This window comes from Hylobates moloch, unplaced genomic scaffold, assembly GCF_009828535.3.
Source record: "Hylobates moloch isolate HMO894 unplaced genomic scaffold, HMol_V3 SCAFFOLD_2, whole genome shotgun sequence".
In the NCBI taxonomy this organism is placed as follows: domain Eukaryota; kingdom Metazoa; phylum Chordata; class Mammalia; order Primates; family Hylobatidae; genus Hylobates; species Hylobates moloch.
The window spans coordinates 85,100,060-85,116,311 of NW_026652277.1; the positions used below are offsets into that span (position 1 = coordinate 85,100,060).

Below are 16,252 nucleotides of genomic sequence, written 5' to 3' on the forward strand. Positions count from 1 at the left end.
GTGGCCACTAAAAGAATTTTATCATTGGTATCAGCAATTTTGAGTCTGAAGTGATCTTTCATATCAAATTTAAATTTCAAATCTGTGAACTTCAGGGTTTCCTATGAGTGGTTCCAGCACTTTTTACCTTACTAATCTTTTGATGTGCCTTGATTTCCATCTCATTTATAGCCAGATTAGTTTAATGATTTTCATATACACCTAACAATTTTATCTACACTTCATAGCCAGCTCGCTAGTCATCTATCTGGAAGAAAATGTTCTAATTTCCTATTAGTCATTTCATGTTCTGTCCTTGCCCCTATTACAATTAATTTTTGTTCACTCAGAAATATCAGGGATTAAATGATTCTGAATTTTTGGGCAATGTGGCTGATTTAATGTAAGTAGTCTATGCAAATTATCAGCATTGAAGTATTTTATAATAGAATCCTTAATGATATTAAAACATAATAGAATTTCTATTTTATAATAGAATCCTTAATGATAATGCTAAAACATAATAAAATAAAATAAAACATAATAATTCAAAAGAAACTTCAGAATCTTGTAGTGACTTAGGCTCACCAATACAAGCAATAATTATTATTCAATAGTATTGCAAAATAAACTCAATTGTTAAGATGTTCTAGGTGTTTCTGACTTCTGGATAAATAAGAGATAAATAAATATTTTGGGAGGTAACAGACACTAATCCTGCTAGACTGTAATTATTTATTAAACATCCTGGGGACTTACGTATTTGACTACTCAGCATTCTGGCAATGAATAACCCACCCCATTTGTTCTTTTTGTTTGTTTGTTTAAGGTTGATCTCAAGTCTCATAGATATATTATTTAATGATGCAAAGGGAAATTTTGGTTGTCTAAACTGATTTTCCCAACATTGCTCTTTTGTAATAGTGGGAGAGGACAGAAGGTTCAATTCCTGTCATCTCTTGCTCATTTGCTTAATCCTTCTTCTGAGGTAAGTGTACATACTGAGATAGTGACAATTTTTTTGAGTTCTGCAACGTTGCCTGGAAAAAGCCTGGGCTTTGGTGTCCTACAGAACTGTGAATGCCATTTTCTAGGTATGTGACATTGTAAAATTTAAGTGTTTCTGAGAGCCAGTTTTTCAGCTATAAAATAGAGATAAAATTTACCAGTTGCAGAGACTGTTAATGCTCACCAATAACCATGTGTTTTCCTTTTCTTCCTGGGCACAGTTAAACTACATTTTCAGCTTCCCTTGTAGGTTGGTGTCTTCATTGCTGACTTCTGGCACTGGAATGTGGGTGGAAATAAAGTGCACCACTTCCTGACTTAGCTCATGAAAATCTTCCATGTGCCCTCTTCTTTAGCTGGCTGACTGGAGAGGACTCCAGAGACCTATGAGAATGAATAACTAAGACAGAAGAGGCCTGAATCAAAGTTTGCTGTGAGTCCCTTGCCACCCCCATCAGTTGCAAACAAGAATTAGTATTTATTTTGTTAAGGCACTGAAACTTGGGGGATGTTTGTTTCAGCAGTTAGCCAACCCTGATTAATACACTTCATTGGATTATTATGAAGATTACATGAGGAATCTTTGTAAAGTGCGTGATATAAATTAGGTGTTTGGTAAATGATAGTTTTCATCACCATCATCCTTTACACATATAAACAGGTAAGCATTCAGGCATTGCAGGTGCTAACGATTACCCACATGACCAGATTCTACAGGATCTGAACTGGCAGAACTGACATTTTGCTGCCACTATTGTAATTAGACCCACTGTTACAATTTCCCCTGTTTTTTAGTTGTATAGGTGGATAATTCATTTAATGATAGATTTTGAGGTTATATGTTTCATTCCTTTATTGGCTTGTTAATTTTATCTAGTATAATCTTAACAAATGATAGCCCTAACTTAATTTGTGTGTCTTATACCTGTAATTGTGTCACTATTCAAGAGCTAGGAGAGAGAGATGAGATCAATGATGTTCATCAGAAATCTGATCCAAGCCACATACTTGATTTAAAATTTTCTAGTAGTCACATTAAAAAAGGTAAAGAAAAAACCGGGTAAAATGAATTTTAATAGTATGTTATTTAACCTAAGATTTCTAAAATATTATTTCAAAATGTAATAAATATTATTTATATTCTTTTTTTGTGCTGATTCTGAAATCAGTATGTGTTTTAGACTGACAGCACATCTCAATTGGACTAGCCTAATTTCAAGTGCTCAATAGTAACCTTTATATAGTGGCTACCATATTGGACAGTTCAACAATAGATAATTCTGAAAAGACCTATTACTACAGCTGAAAGAAACAAGAAACGTCAAAGTCACGTGCCACTGATACTGGGTTGCCACATTTTCTTTGTATATGAAGGATAGCTTATTTTTATTGTTCTGGGAAAACAGATGAGGATCACATCACCAGGATGCTCATCCAGGAGATGAGCATTTTACATATGATATGTTATTTATTGGGAGACACAAGTCCTGAACCTTCATTGTAGCTCCACCTGCTGTGGTACTTTGCATATAGAAGTCTCTTGCTGAGAGTCATTCATGGAGGTGATCAATGTTCACATAATTATGTGCTCAATATTCATACATTTATAATAAAAATATGTATATCTCTTACAAGAAACCAAACATTCTGAGCTCATATCCTAAGGGAAGCCATGAACCTGAAATACAATAACCCTAAAATTTAAAAGCAATAAAAGTTTTATTTTTCTTAAGGAATAACTGTTGGTTATTACTGTTGGTCTCAATTTTTAAAGGAAATTTATTTTTTTAAATAAAATATAGACTTCAGAATCTGTGTATTGAAATGCACATCTATCCTTGTTTCGATTATAGTGCAGAAACTAGTCATTTTCCAGTATACAAAAGGTAAAACAGAGTTTAGTTCAAAGACATTGGATATACCATTGTAAACAATGTTTGAATACGTAGTATGGTTAAAGGTGACAGGCAGTCACTTCTGGGAGGGAATAATATGTTGCAAGTTTGAAAGAGAATAGATTATTCAAGATGTCATATCATGAGAAGGAAACAGTATCTGATATTGAAAGCACTGAAAGAGAATTTAACACATTGTGCTAGAGAAACAAGAGATACATCTAATGCTTAGGAAAGATAGGGTTTTAGGACACCTTCCTTATACCATATACAAAAAATCAACTGAAGATGGATGAAAGACTTAAATGTAAAACCCCAAATTAACAAAAACCCTGGAATACAACCTAGGTAACACCATCCTGGACATAGGAATGGGCAGATTTCATGACAAAGACACCAAAATAAAGTACAGCAAAAGCAAAAATTGACAAGTGGGACCTAATTAAACTTAAGAGCATCTGCACAGCAAAAGAAACTATCAATGGAATAAACAGACAGCCTACATTCTGGGAGAAAGTATTTGCAAACTACGCATCTGACAAAGGTCTAATATCCAGCGTCTATAAGGAACTTAAACCAATTTACAAGAGAAAAACAACCCCATTAAAAAGTGGGCAAAGAATATGAACAGACACTTTTCAAAAGAAGATACACGTGTGGCCAACAGGCATATGAAAAAAAGCTCGGTATAACTGATCGAGACCATCCTGGCCAACATGGTGAACCCTGTCTCTACTAAAAATACAAAAAATTAGCTGGGCATGGTGGTGCATGCCTGTAATCCCAGCTACTCGGGAGGCTGAGGCAGGAGAATTGCTTGAACCAGGAAGTCGGAGGTTGCAGTGAGCCAAGATCACACCACTGCACTCCAGCCTGGCAACAGAGAGTGAGACTCCATCTTAAAAAAAAAAATACTGATTCACTTTTGCAGTTTTTCAGATACTACTTGATGTGACACCTCCCCTAGGCTTGCTGTGGGTCTCTTGGAAGATAGATCTATATTAACTCCTTGACTTAAAGGGCAACAAACTATATAAAGACCCTTTACAGACAGAGTAGGGAGAATAACGAAAACTTTTTGATTTCGAGAGAGAAGAGAGAAGACATAGCAATGGAACTCTTCTTAGCTTTGTTTGCCACAACTCTTCAAAGTTTAATTTTAGATTCAGTGCATTTATTCATAGAGCATGAAACATATAATCATGCCTTTTACTAATTGCAGATACTTAAAATTATATATTTTTGACCTACTGTGTTATGGTCAATTTGAAAAAGAGTGGTTTCATTATATATTATTGTCTGTAGATTCCCTGTACTATTCTAGGATCATATGACATATTATCATTAATATAGCACTAATTATTGATGCTCCCTATGATATTTAAAATTAATTTAATTATAATGTTTCCTTAAATTCATATTTTAATAAAGCAGAAGAAACTGATTACATTTAAATGTACAAGCTTATGCTACTAGAAACAATTGTTTTCTAAATTCCTTAATTTATTAAAAAAATAACGATGAGCCAGGCGCAGTGGCTCACGCCTGTAATCCCAGCACTTTGGGAGGCCAAGGCGGGCGGATCACGAGGTCAGGAGATCGAGACTATCCTGGCTAACACGGTGAAACCCCGTCTCCACTAAAAATACAAAAAATTCTCCGGGCGTGGTGGCAGGTGCCGGTAGTCCCAGCTACTCTGGAGGCTGAGGCAGGAGAGTGGCGTGAGCCTGGGAGGCGGAGCTTGCAGTGAGTGGAGATTGTGCCACTGTACTCCAGCCTGGGCGACAGAGTGATACTCTCTCAAAAAAAAAAAAAAAAAAAGATGGCTCTCTTAAGGAGCCATTTGTGCACTGAGTATAGAAAGGTGTGTAACTATTAAAATTTAAGGCAATGCATATTTTTATAGCTTCCTTATCCCCAAAACACTTCTGTATTGACTGGTTCACATACAGAAAATGATACCTTTTCCTGCTGACCAGAAACTTCTTCAGATTATCTAGTGACTTAAGAGACCTTAAACAAACATTCTTAAGCAGTAGTTCCCAACATAGTTACTTTCTAAGTTATATTCTTTAAATGTCATGGTTCTTCACATGATTGTAGATGTGTATTAAGGAACTTGCTTCCCCAGGGTCCTTGTGCTAGGTTGTTATTATTTTCCCCAATTATTCACTGAGTTCCCCATAGGAGGATTGTACTTCCCAGCCCCAGGGTTGGCCATGTGCCTTTCTTTGACTAATGGCAACATGAGTGACTTATATGTTGTCTAACCATAAACTTTACTTGCCATCAGTCATTTCACCATTGCTCTTTTCCCTGTGGCACAAGAATGGTGTGTCATAGAGAATGTTCCTTCAGCCTGGATCCTGGAATGAAGAAAACATGTGGAACAGAGTCACAGCCCACCTGCAGTCAATGTGGAACAGGCTGGAAATAAACCTTCTTTTTTGTAAAACAACAGGATTTGGGGGTTGATTTTTACCACAGCAGAAATTTGCAAAAGCTGACTTCTCAGACTATAATTGCAGCTCTTGTTGAATGAAAAAAAGGAAACTTAGGTGGTCATGTAACTCACTTCTGTTCTACCAACCTGCACTTCAGCCTGCAGTTGCTTGGGTCTAATCCTCTCCTACTTTTTTGCTCTTGAGGATTTGAACTGAGAGGCACAGAATGTTGTGTTCAATTATGGTGACCTCGAGCTGAAAGGTTTTGTAGAGCAAGGGTTATGGTTGGCTTCACAAGCTGAAGTCATGAGTAAGCAGAAGGTGTAAGTGAGCAGAGGAAGCTGATATGCAGATCATAATAACAGTCAACATTTATTGAGAAGTTACTTTAGGCCAAACATTTCTCCAAGCACACCCTATGTATAATCTCCTTTAGTCTTCATATCCGTGCTATGGACAGGGCCAAATTGAGACAGCTGCAATAAGCACTGAAAATATCATGGTGTTTTGTTGCCACTCCTGCAATGTAAGCACAAACCCAAGATAATTTCATATAATACCCATTATATTGCAAAATCACCACTTTAATGACCATACTGATGCTTTTTCATATCAATTTTTTCAAAATATTTTATCACTTCATCTTGATTCCCCTGCTTTGCTGGTGCATGGAGCACATTCTTATTCTGTCTGTTGGGTAATATCTGACTACTTATGAGGTAGGTACTGATTATTATTCCACTTTACAAATAAAGAAATGGAATCTTCAAGAGGTTGCATAGATGTCTATGGTCATATACATACTAAGGGCTAGAACTGAAATTCGAACTTGGATCTATTATCATAGATACAAAAATCAGTGCACTTAGCCACTGTGGAAAAAAAGATGAAGCTTAGGAGACACCAAGAACCTCTGCTCCTCATTTTCCAGTTTCTAACTCTTATGTGGCCTGGCTGTGGTTAATATACTGCTCTTACATGTGCACTGGAGGTGAGGAGAGAAGAGAGAAGTCAAAGAAAATGCCCTCATCTATCTGCTTTTAGGATTACTCTTCGTTTGAGGTATCCTAAAACAATACTGCTTGTTTCTTAATATTTTACTAGAAACCCACTTAGGGTTTGTCCAAGCCCTCTTTCTTGTTACACCACAGACATAAGTCCCGGCAGCTAGGCCAAGGTGGATTGAATGAAAGCTATGCAGGTTGTACAAATATGTGGCAACTAAGACTTTGTCACCTAGTCAAGTTTATTGTGCTTGGCTGGCTCTTCTCTCTCTTAAACAAGAAGTCCTGTCTTCTGTAGTTTCTCAGTCTCTCAAGCAAAATTTCTCTATGGTGTAGTGACTCAGTTTCCCAGATATCTGCAGATTTCTGAGCCCAAGTAATAGTGTTAAGAATATTTATTTTTGGGTTAGACTGCTGTCAACATCATTTGCTAGCCAGAGGACATTGAGTAAATTACTCTTCTAAGGAACTACCACATAAGGTTATTAGCAAGTTTGGGTGAGGCTTTCTGGTATAGGCTGAGCATAGGCTGAACATGGGCTGCTTTGTTATTTATTATCGACATGTAGTGCTTTGTGTGTCTACAAACTGATAATCTCTTGAAATAACTGAGGTCCACACTTTCCAACCCAATAGTTTAGAAAGCCCAGAGTCTCAGTTTATCTAAATGGATTAAACCTTTAAGGTATTTTTGACTTATCTCTTAAAAGGGAGTTGGAATATTGTTAAGGACCTTCTAAGTCAACCCTCCCTTGAAGGCCTCTTTATTACCACTGATGTTAGTTAATGGTGTCCAGCTTCATGGTGATGGCATGGTGGGAAGGAACATGAGGTCCTTACTCTGATTGTAGCTGTGTTCATTCTGGCTAGGAATTTCTGATAGGGAATAAATTTCAGGGCCTTCAGCTGTCTAGTTGTATCTTGAGGCTATACAACTTGAAGTTTTGCCAAATCCCTCCCCTTCACCCTTCATGGATTTTTGGCAGTTGGTTATAGGGCAAGAAACTTTGCCTGTAATCACATGGCAGGGACCAAGAATTCTAGGTTCTTTATCATCTGCGGGTGCAGCCCCTCAGGTATTAAGCAGCTGCAGTGAGGGGTGTTTAAAGCAGGGAACCATATTGACTAGAGTTTAGACAAGTGATTCTCAAACTTTTGTGTGCGTCAGAATCAACTGGAGGGTCTGTCAACATATAGATTGCTGATCTCTGACCCCTGAGTTTCTGATCCATTAGCTGTGGGTGGGGCCTGAAATTTTGCATTTGCAGCAAGTCCCCAGGATATGATGTTGCTGATCCAAACACCTAGAAATATTTCTCTATTAATATTTGTATTGTGTCCTCTCTCCATAGGATTTTACCACTCAAAAATCTTTTTATAAACCAATATGATATCAGATATGGATATAGTTGACTGGCAGACATGGTTGCATAAAATCTATTGATGGGGACTTGCTTTACTGAATTTTCTATCAAATCACATGACATTTATCTGTATGCTCACTGCTTTACATTTATTTATAAACATTAAATGGAAGTATATTTGGGTGAAGTACAAAGATAGATAAAATTAGATTTAACAATAGGAAACATATTTTCAAGAAGTATAGTTCAGTTTTACTCTTGGGAAACATACTGTTATAGAAATAAAAGTAAATCATGTCCTAATCTGAGAGGCCTGAAATAACACTGCTGAAATTTACATACTTTGTTGAATGAGACTTTTAGAAATGTTTATTCCCAAGAAGTCTAGGTTCAAGATGTATACAAAATGATATTGATAATTCACATGTATTAGTTGTTTATTATTTGCTAAGCATTGTGCTAGATGCCTTCCTCTTATAACCTTACGAGATAGGCACAGTATTTGCATCCTTGTTTTAAAGATGAGAAAACTGAAGCTTAGAGATATTAAGTGACATGCCATACTCATACCTCGGCAGGATTTGAGTGAAAGTCTGACTCTCAAATTTAAGCTTTTAATTAGTATCCTATACAGATTTTATAGGACAAATTTGTTAAGTCAGAGATACAAGCCCTCTGTGTTGTCACCTTTTAACAATCTTTCTTCCTTCAGAGAACTCCCTTACCCTTCAAGTACACAGCTTCTTCTTGATTTCTAGGGATCCTTCTTTATTGAGAAATTTCATGCTTTATTTGCATGTTAATGTTTTCATCTCTTTTCAATTAAAGGCTCTGTTTCCTATTGAAGTTTTAGGCAATATCAAGTAGGATTTTTTTTGAACAAAGAAAAATTCTTGTCTCTGAAATCATACTATTTCTGAGGTTAAGTTTAAAAGCTGACCTGCTTGTGTCATATTAGGATTCTTTCGATCTTAGGAGAGCGAGAACAATGGAATTCTTGAACTTTTCCCATTCTTTCTTCTGGCTCTGCTCTTGGTGAGCTCTATGGACTTGACCAAGTCACCTACCCAATTCACATTTCTGTTCTCATCCACCTTTTGTTTTATGCATGCTTAGTTTTCATATTTTGACATCTCTGTGGCATGATCGCTTTGAGCACAATATTTAAAAATCAAAGAGGCCAATGCTTTCAATCATTAGACTTGTTTTAAAAGGCAAAGAAACTATTGAAAACTAGAGTTGCATTTCATGCATTTTATGCATGCCTCTAACTTACATTAGAGGCTAACTTATCATGTTTATTTCTTGTTTATGAAGGTCGATTTTGTAAGAACTATTCTGTTCTGGTTTTTACTTTTTATTCTTACTAAGAGTCTGTGAGCACTACTCTTGAAATGCTTGATCTGACCCAAGTTGACAAGTGCTTATTTTCCTTCCTGAAGCAAAAGCCTATTAACACTTCAAAAGGTTTCAAACCATAAGATTACCATTACTCCAAATATTCTCTCCAATTCAAATTGACAGTTCCCACTCCATCAAACACTTGGTAAAAGAGCATGTTTATCTTTAACTTCAGAAGAGTATAACACAGAAAGTGTAAAGTGTTATATAAAAATTTTGTTCCCAGGGTATCAAAAGATAAAAAAAAGCAAGGAAAATTACATTATATGTCTTTCAGCAATCATTTTTTTCACTAATTTAACATTTATTGAGGGCCCACTATGTGTTGTTGAGGGCCCACTATGTGTGAGACAGTGATGCTGCTAGACGCAGACCGTCTTTAATAACATTTGAACGTGTAAGATTTTTACCTTGGCTTTCTTCATAGAAATTTCCATTGGTATAAAAATAAAATATTCATTAAAATAATTTGATAGGATGTTCCACAGCCAGTTCTATACTTCTATGTGTACAAAATCAGGAAGAACCTCTTATTTTCCCTAGAGCAGATCTTGGGGATGTTACATACCAGTTCACATTTATTGAGTGCTTGTAGGTGCTATACCAAGTGTTGAATGGATACTATCTCATTTAATCCTCTCAAGAGTCCTCAGACACAACCATTATTATCACACTTCTGTAGTTGTGGAAACAGGCATGGAGAGCGAACTCACTTGTGCAAAGTTACACAGCATCAGTCAGGATTCAGATTGTTTTCTGTTGACTCTGAAGTTCATGCCATTAACTGCTATACTCCAAAAGGTGCTTGCCTAAAGATGGTCCTATACTTTTGACTTTGTAGTCTCTGAAGCTTGAGTACCTCTGGGTTTTGCAGCAGCAATGGACATAGAAGCATGTATGGTAATAATAATGATAAAGCTATCAATTGTAATAATTATAATGGTTAATAGAAATGATAGCAATTATAACAATATAATTAGATAACATAGTAATTAATATTTTATAATGTGTTATATGTTAGTAATATTATAAAATAGCTACCGTCAATAACCCTTACAATATGCTAGACAATGTTCTGTGCATTAAACCATGCATTCACTCATATGGCTTAAAAGCAAAATATAAGAGAAGCCAGATGGAGGGATCTTGAGAGACATACTGAGAAGTTGGAAGGCATGTCTTTTACCTATTAAAGCGCTGATGATGTCAAACATCCAGATACTTGCAAATTTTGGGAAAAAGAGATAAAATTTTTAATTTTTATTTTCATATTTAAGTTCTTTAGGTTTGGCTTTGGTATCAACTAAATGCCACCCCAAATGACAGTACAACAGGGTTGTCACATTTAACTCCTTTTTGTTAGTAAAATATAAGAAAAAATAGTGAGGGAAGATATGGTACATTCCAGTAAACTGTATTCACCTTTCATATTATATTTGTTCTCATGGCTTTTGAAGAGTAAGAGCACCAGGGAAAATAGTTGCTTTAGTTTCATTATCAGCTCTTCTGATAATGTGTTGGTGCCTTGGCCACTACAAATTGTCATCTTTGTATTCTGGGACTACCAACACTGCCATACTTGTGTTCTAATGCTGTTTGGAGCTCACTGTTGGTCGGGTACATGATTCTGTGTTTTGGATGTTTTCAAACTGAATAATATTGTTTGCTTGATATCATCTATTGCTATGCTTTTTAATTCATCTTCTGTATTAGAGCATCATCTGGTAAGTTAAAAAAAAGCATGAGCTCAATTTCTAAAGGTTCTGATTTAATTAATCTGGTATTTTTAAAAAGACTCCCTGGGAGATTCCAATTTGCAGCCACTGATTTCCCAGATGCCCATTTTATTAGCATCCATCTCTGAATTACAATGTCTTTTCTTCTTAGCACCATGAACAGGATGGCATCAAAATAGAATTTCTTCAGCCTAGTCCTCTGAAATAAGTTTAAGAAGCCCAGGCCAAATATGCAAAACATAGAATTACAGGAATGTCTCAGGTTCTTTATGTTAGCGCTAGGAAATCAGGGGATCCTTGTGTGGCTTTAGGCCTAATTTGGTTTAAATTGACTTGTTAATACATTGATTTAACAGCGATTTGTATAGGTACTTTTAGGAAACCAAGCTGATAATTGGTCTGTTACATATATGTGTTCCTGTTTGTGTCATTGTTTTGGTAAGAAGTATTCTATATTGCTATGATTGGATTTAGTCCAGTTTTTATGTGGCCTTATTGCTTTTAGTGGAAGAATTATTTTATTATGTTCTTTTGTAACTTTGTTGATCAGTTTTTGTAGTTCTATTATATAATGAAGTAGAACATGGTTATTGTTCATTATGATACTTACATACTTTATATAAAGAAAATTATTTAAAGAACTTGGTGGTAAATAGGTTGGACAATTATTATTTTCCATTTCATCTTTTTTTCTTAAATGATCAGTATCATGTAGCTTATTAATTAGGTTTTTTTTGGTACGTTTTTATTTTGAAGGGGGAAACTACTACTACTACCCTTCCTCTAGCATCCATAATTATTGCTAAAGAAGTTAAATTACCATCAAGAAATTCAACAGGTAAGAGAACTACATTAGTTATTATTTAGATGTTGAAGAACTGATTGAGTATATTTATATTCTTAAATTTTGTATTAATAATTAATATTTCATTAGAAATTTTTGACATGGAAAATAATTTGTGGAAGAGCTTTTTCCTTATAGAATAAAAGGCCTAGAGAGACTTCTGCGTCTTCCCCACTCTTGTCTTTCAGGCAACTGATGTTCTGAACCATGTAACTTTTCAATTTTTATTTTTTCCATTTTGTTTTAACATAAAAAGCAACACACATTTAGACATTCTAGCAAGGTACAAAGAAAAAAGTGAAAATCACTCATAATCCCATAATGATTGATTTTTTTTTATCATTATTTTACTTTAAGTTCTGGGATACATGTGCTGAACGTGCAGGTTTGTTATGTAGGTATACATGTGCCATGGTGGTTTGCTGCCCCTATCAACCCGTCATCTAGGTTTTAAGCCCTGCATGCATTAGGTATTTGTCCTAATGCTCCCCCTCCCATTGGCCCCCATCCCCCGACAGGCCCCAGTATGTGACGTTCCCCTCCCTGTGTCCATGTGTTCTCATTGTTCAACTTCCACTTATGAGTAAGATCATGCTGTATTTGATTTTCTGTTCCTGTGTTACTTTGCTGAGGATGATAGTTTCCAGCTTTGTCCATGTCCCTGAAAAGGACATGAACTCATTCTTTTTTATGGCTGCATAGTATTCCATGGTGTATATGTGCCACATTTTCTTTATCCAGTCTATCATTGATGGGCATTTGGGTTGGTTCCAAGTATTTGCTATTGTAAATAGTGCTGCAATAAACATATGTGTTGCATGTGTTTTTATACTAGAATGATTTATAATCCTTTGGGTATATACCCAGTAATGGGATTGCTGGGTCAAATGGTATTTCTGGCTCTAGATCCTTGAGGAATTGCCACACTGTCTTCCACAATGGTTGAACTAATTTACATTCCCACTAACAGTGTAAAAGCATTCCTATTTCTCCACATCCTTGCCAGCATTTGTTGTTTCCTGCCTTTTTAATGATTGCCATTCTAACTGGCGTGAGATGATATCTCATTGTGGTTTTGATTTGCATTTCTCTAATGACAAGTGATGATGACCTTTTTTTCATGTTTGCTGGCCACATAAGTGTCTTCTTTTGAGAGGTGTCTGTTCATATCCTTTGCCTACTTTTTGATGGGTTTTTTTTTCCTGTAAATTTGTTTAAGTTCTTTTTAGATTTTGGATATTAGCCCTTTGTCAGATGGATAGATTGCAAAAATTTTCTCCCATTCTGTAGGTTGCCTGTTCACTCTGATGATAATTTCTTTTGCTGAGCAGAAGCTCTTTAATTTAATTAGATCCCATTTGTCAATTTGGCTTTTGTTATAGTTGTTTTTGGTGTTTTAGTCATGAAGTCTTTGCCCATGCCTATGCCCTGAATGGTGTTGCCTAGGTTTTCTTCTATGGTTTGTATGGTTTTAGGTTTTACGTTTAAGTCTTAATCCATCTTGATTTAATTTTTGCATAATGTGTAAGGAAAGGGTCTAGCTTCTGTTTTCTGCATACGGCTAGCCAGTTTTCCCAGCACCATTTATTAAATAGGGAATCCTTTCCCCATTGCTTGTTTGTGTCAGGTTTATCAAAGATCAGATGGTTGTAGATGTGTGGTGTTATTTCTGAGGCCTCTGTTCTGTTCCATTGTGCCTAGAGTTGGAAGTTAGTTCCTGATCTGATAGCCTATTTCAGCGTTTATGATATTGAAAGTCATAGAGTCTGCCTTTTGTGTATCAATTCTGTTCCAATTTGGATCTTTTTTCCTCACTGGGAAGAGTAACTTAATTTCCTTCCGAAATATTTTACGTACTTTCAAAGAAGAACTTGAACATAGCACACATGTATTTTTTATGTGAAATGAAGCAACTCCATTTAATTTTTGTTCATAATGCTGATATTCCATGTACTGGACAAATTTTAACATCTCTTGGATCTTTCCAGTTTCTCTAAAACTCATTTAAATTTGTGTGATTAGGACTAGACACAAGCCTAGGAATGTAGAAAGGAGAGCCAGCAGTACTCTGATAGTTATTTGTGTATCTCCCACAACCCCAATGGGAAGCTGGAATGGGAAGCTGGAAAGAACCTTGAAAATTGATGACATTGTTGAGAAATAGAATCAAAGGCAACTTACTGCTGCTTGTGGAGACAAACTCTTATTTGTAGAAGCCATGGTTAGTTGGCTGTTTTTGTTACTTGTGAATGAGCACATTAGAGATAGATTGATATCTATCTCTAATAGTTGCAATGTTGGTATTATATAGCAAAATAAGAGTGGAGAGACTCTCCTAGTGACAGCCTTCCAAATTATACTGGGCGATACGGACTTTTGAATAGTGATCAATTTGTGACATGTATTAAGAGCTATTAGAATTTATAGACAAATCAGTACATATTCAGCCTATGTGCATTGTGATTATTAGATTAAAATACTGGCATGTATTTACAGTTGACATTGTCAGCATCAGGACAAACGTCTCTAAGAAAGTCTGTTGACTTCTGTTGCTTTAAAAAAGAGAATAGTACTTTGATTCTGCTTTATTACAAATTTTAAACTCTAGCTTTAAAATACTCATGCATCTAAATAATATGGTGCTATATAGCATTTTAAATTATAATAAACTGTATGTAAAGGATAATAAACATGACTAGAATAGAAAGTTTACAAAATTAATAGGGAAGAAATTAGAAATAATTTCTTATAAATAAATAGTATAATTAGAGTGGGGAATGGAACAGTAGATATTTAATTTTTTATGTGATGGGTTTGAAATACAACCTCCAGAAAGTGCTTTTGGTTTTCCTTCATGCATATTCCGTATTGTGTAGTGACAAGACATTACATAAGATGGCAGTAGGAGATTACAAATGTTCCCTCTCAGAGTGACATGTTCCAATGAATTGGCCTGTAAAATATAATAAACACAATTATATAATAGCTGTTTTGGATTGCTAGATTTCTTTTATATATATTTATTATATATATTATATTTGTATATATAAAATCTTCATTGACTACCCATTGCTTTTATAATGGAATGAAGAAAGCTTATTTTTATTTCACATACTTTTTTTTAAAGGATTCATATACAATGTTATATTTCAGTTCACTTTTTTCTGCCCAACTGTCTAAAAACTAAAATTTTGCTTGTTTTTCTAGACTATGACTTAATAGAGTAAGGCAAGATTTCTTATAATATTTTAGCATTTTATTAAATAAAAAGATATTATTGCCTGCTGTAAACTCATAAAAGGATATATTTCCAGAGATTAAGTATTTCATTATTGTTTTTTCCCACATATTATTGGATTTGATATTTTAAAGATTGTTATTTTTAATCTTAGAAAATTAATCTCAGATGAACTAGGTTTTCCAGGATGTAGTTAGATATAAGAGATTGATAGTAGGCTTTATGTCCTTTGCTGTTTCCAAAAAGATGAATATATTGCTTTGTGCCTGTAACCATTAGAAGCCCAAAAATTAAGATAAGCCATAAATAATGACTGTATATTGATAACAGAAGCAAACATTGGGCACAAAATTTCTAATATTTGTACTGTTTATTATTTTTCCGAAAGAACTTATGCATTCTTTAATGTCAGTCCATAAACACCAGAGGACCATCTGAATGTAGACAACTCTGCAAATCTGCTAAATCAGAGAGGAAAACATCGAATCTATCTGTATAGAATCTATGTAGCATCTTGACATAGATTTGTTGTTAAACCTAGAGAATTGAAGTCCATAAACCAATGAATAAATTACCACAGGAGAAACACTTCATTGATGACAAATATGATCTTTTTTAACTATTACTTTTCTTATGTAAAGGAAATTGCATTTTAATTCTTCCATTATTGACTTTCCAGAATATGAAAAGTTGTGACATTCTTTATATACCTAAACATTGAGGATTTGATATTTTTTCCCTGCTCTGTTGGGATAAATTCTGTACACTGGGGATAAAATAAGGGGCATAGCTTTTGTTTTACAACATCATGCATATTAAACCTAATGTAATTTGTTTATTCAAAATGCGATTAAACAAATATGAAATTATAAACATAATATAAACCTGTTACATAATTAAATTTGATACCTGAAAACTGGTAGATTTAAAAATATGTCAATCAGCAAGTGTTACAAGTCATAAGAGGAAATTGCAGGGTATTATTACTATTATTTTAGATATGAAATATGAAATTTTATGTTTATTGCTTTCTGATCATTTAAACCATATAAGTAAAAATTTTAATTATAATGAATAGTTTATTTTACTGCCATCCAGTACATGTTGTTTATTATTTCATGTGTATGTTAAATATTATATTATCTTTTCTCATCCTATTCACTTAATTTTTCTTTAAACATTTCATAATGTTATAACAAAAATTAACTTTTAATTTAATAGTGTTATTCTTCATCAGATTTTGCTAGAGAGTAGTAGAATATTCTTGGATGCAAGGCTTTTAAAGTTTTACTTTTTAAAGAAGTTGTGTTGTCTCTATTTGTAGCCCTATTGTCACAGT

The 16,252-nt window shown here is 34.7% G+C and overlaps 2 long non-coding RNA genes across 2 annotated transcripts in view; both read left to right on the top strand.

Annotated features, from left to right (window-relative positions):
* LOC131382634 (uncharacterized) overlaps positions 1–16,252 on the top strand; it is a 1,005,882-nt gene that overhangs the window by 60,985 nt on the left and 928,645 nt on the right. The gene's annotated exons all lie outside the window — the stretch shown is intronic.
* Positions 946–15,490, top strand: LOC131382637 (uncharacterized). Its single transcript, XR_009212203.1, has 3 exons — positions 946–1,420; positions 11,588–11,669; positions 15,302–15,490. It is a non-coding gene; the product is annotated as an uncharacterized LOC131382637 (long non-coding RNA).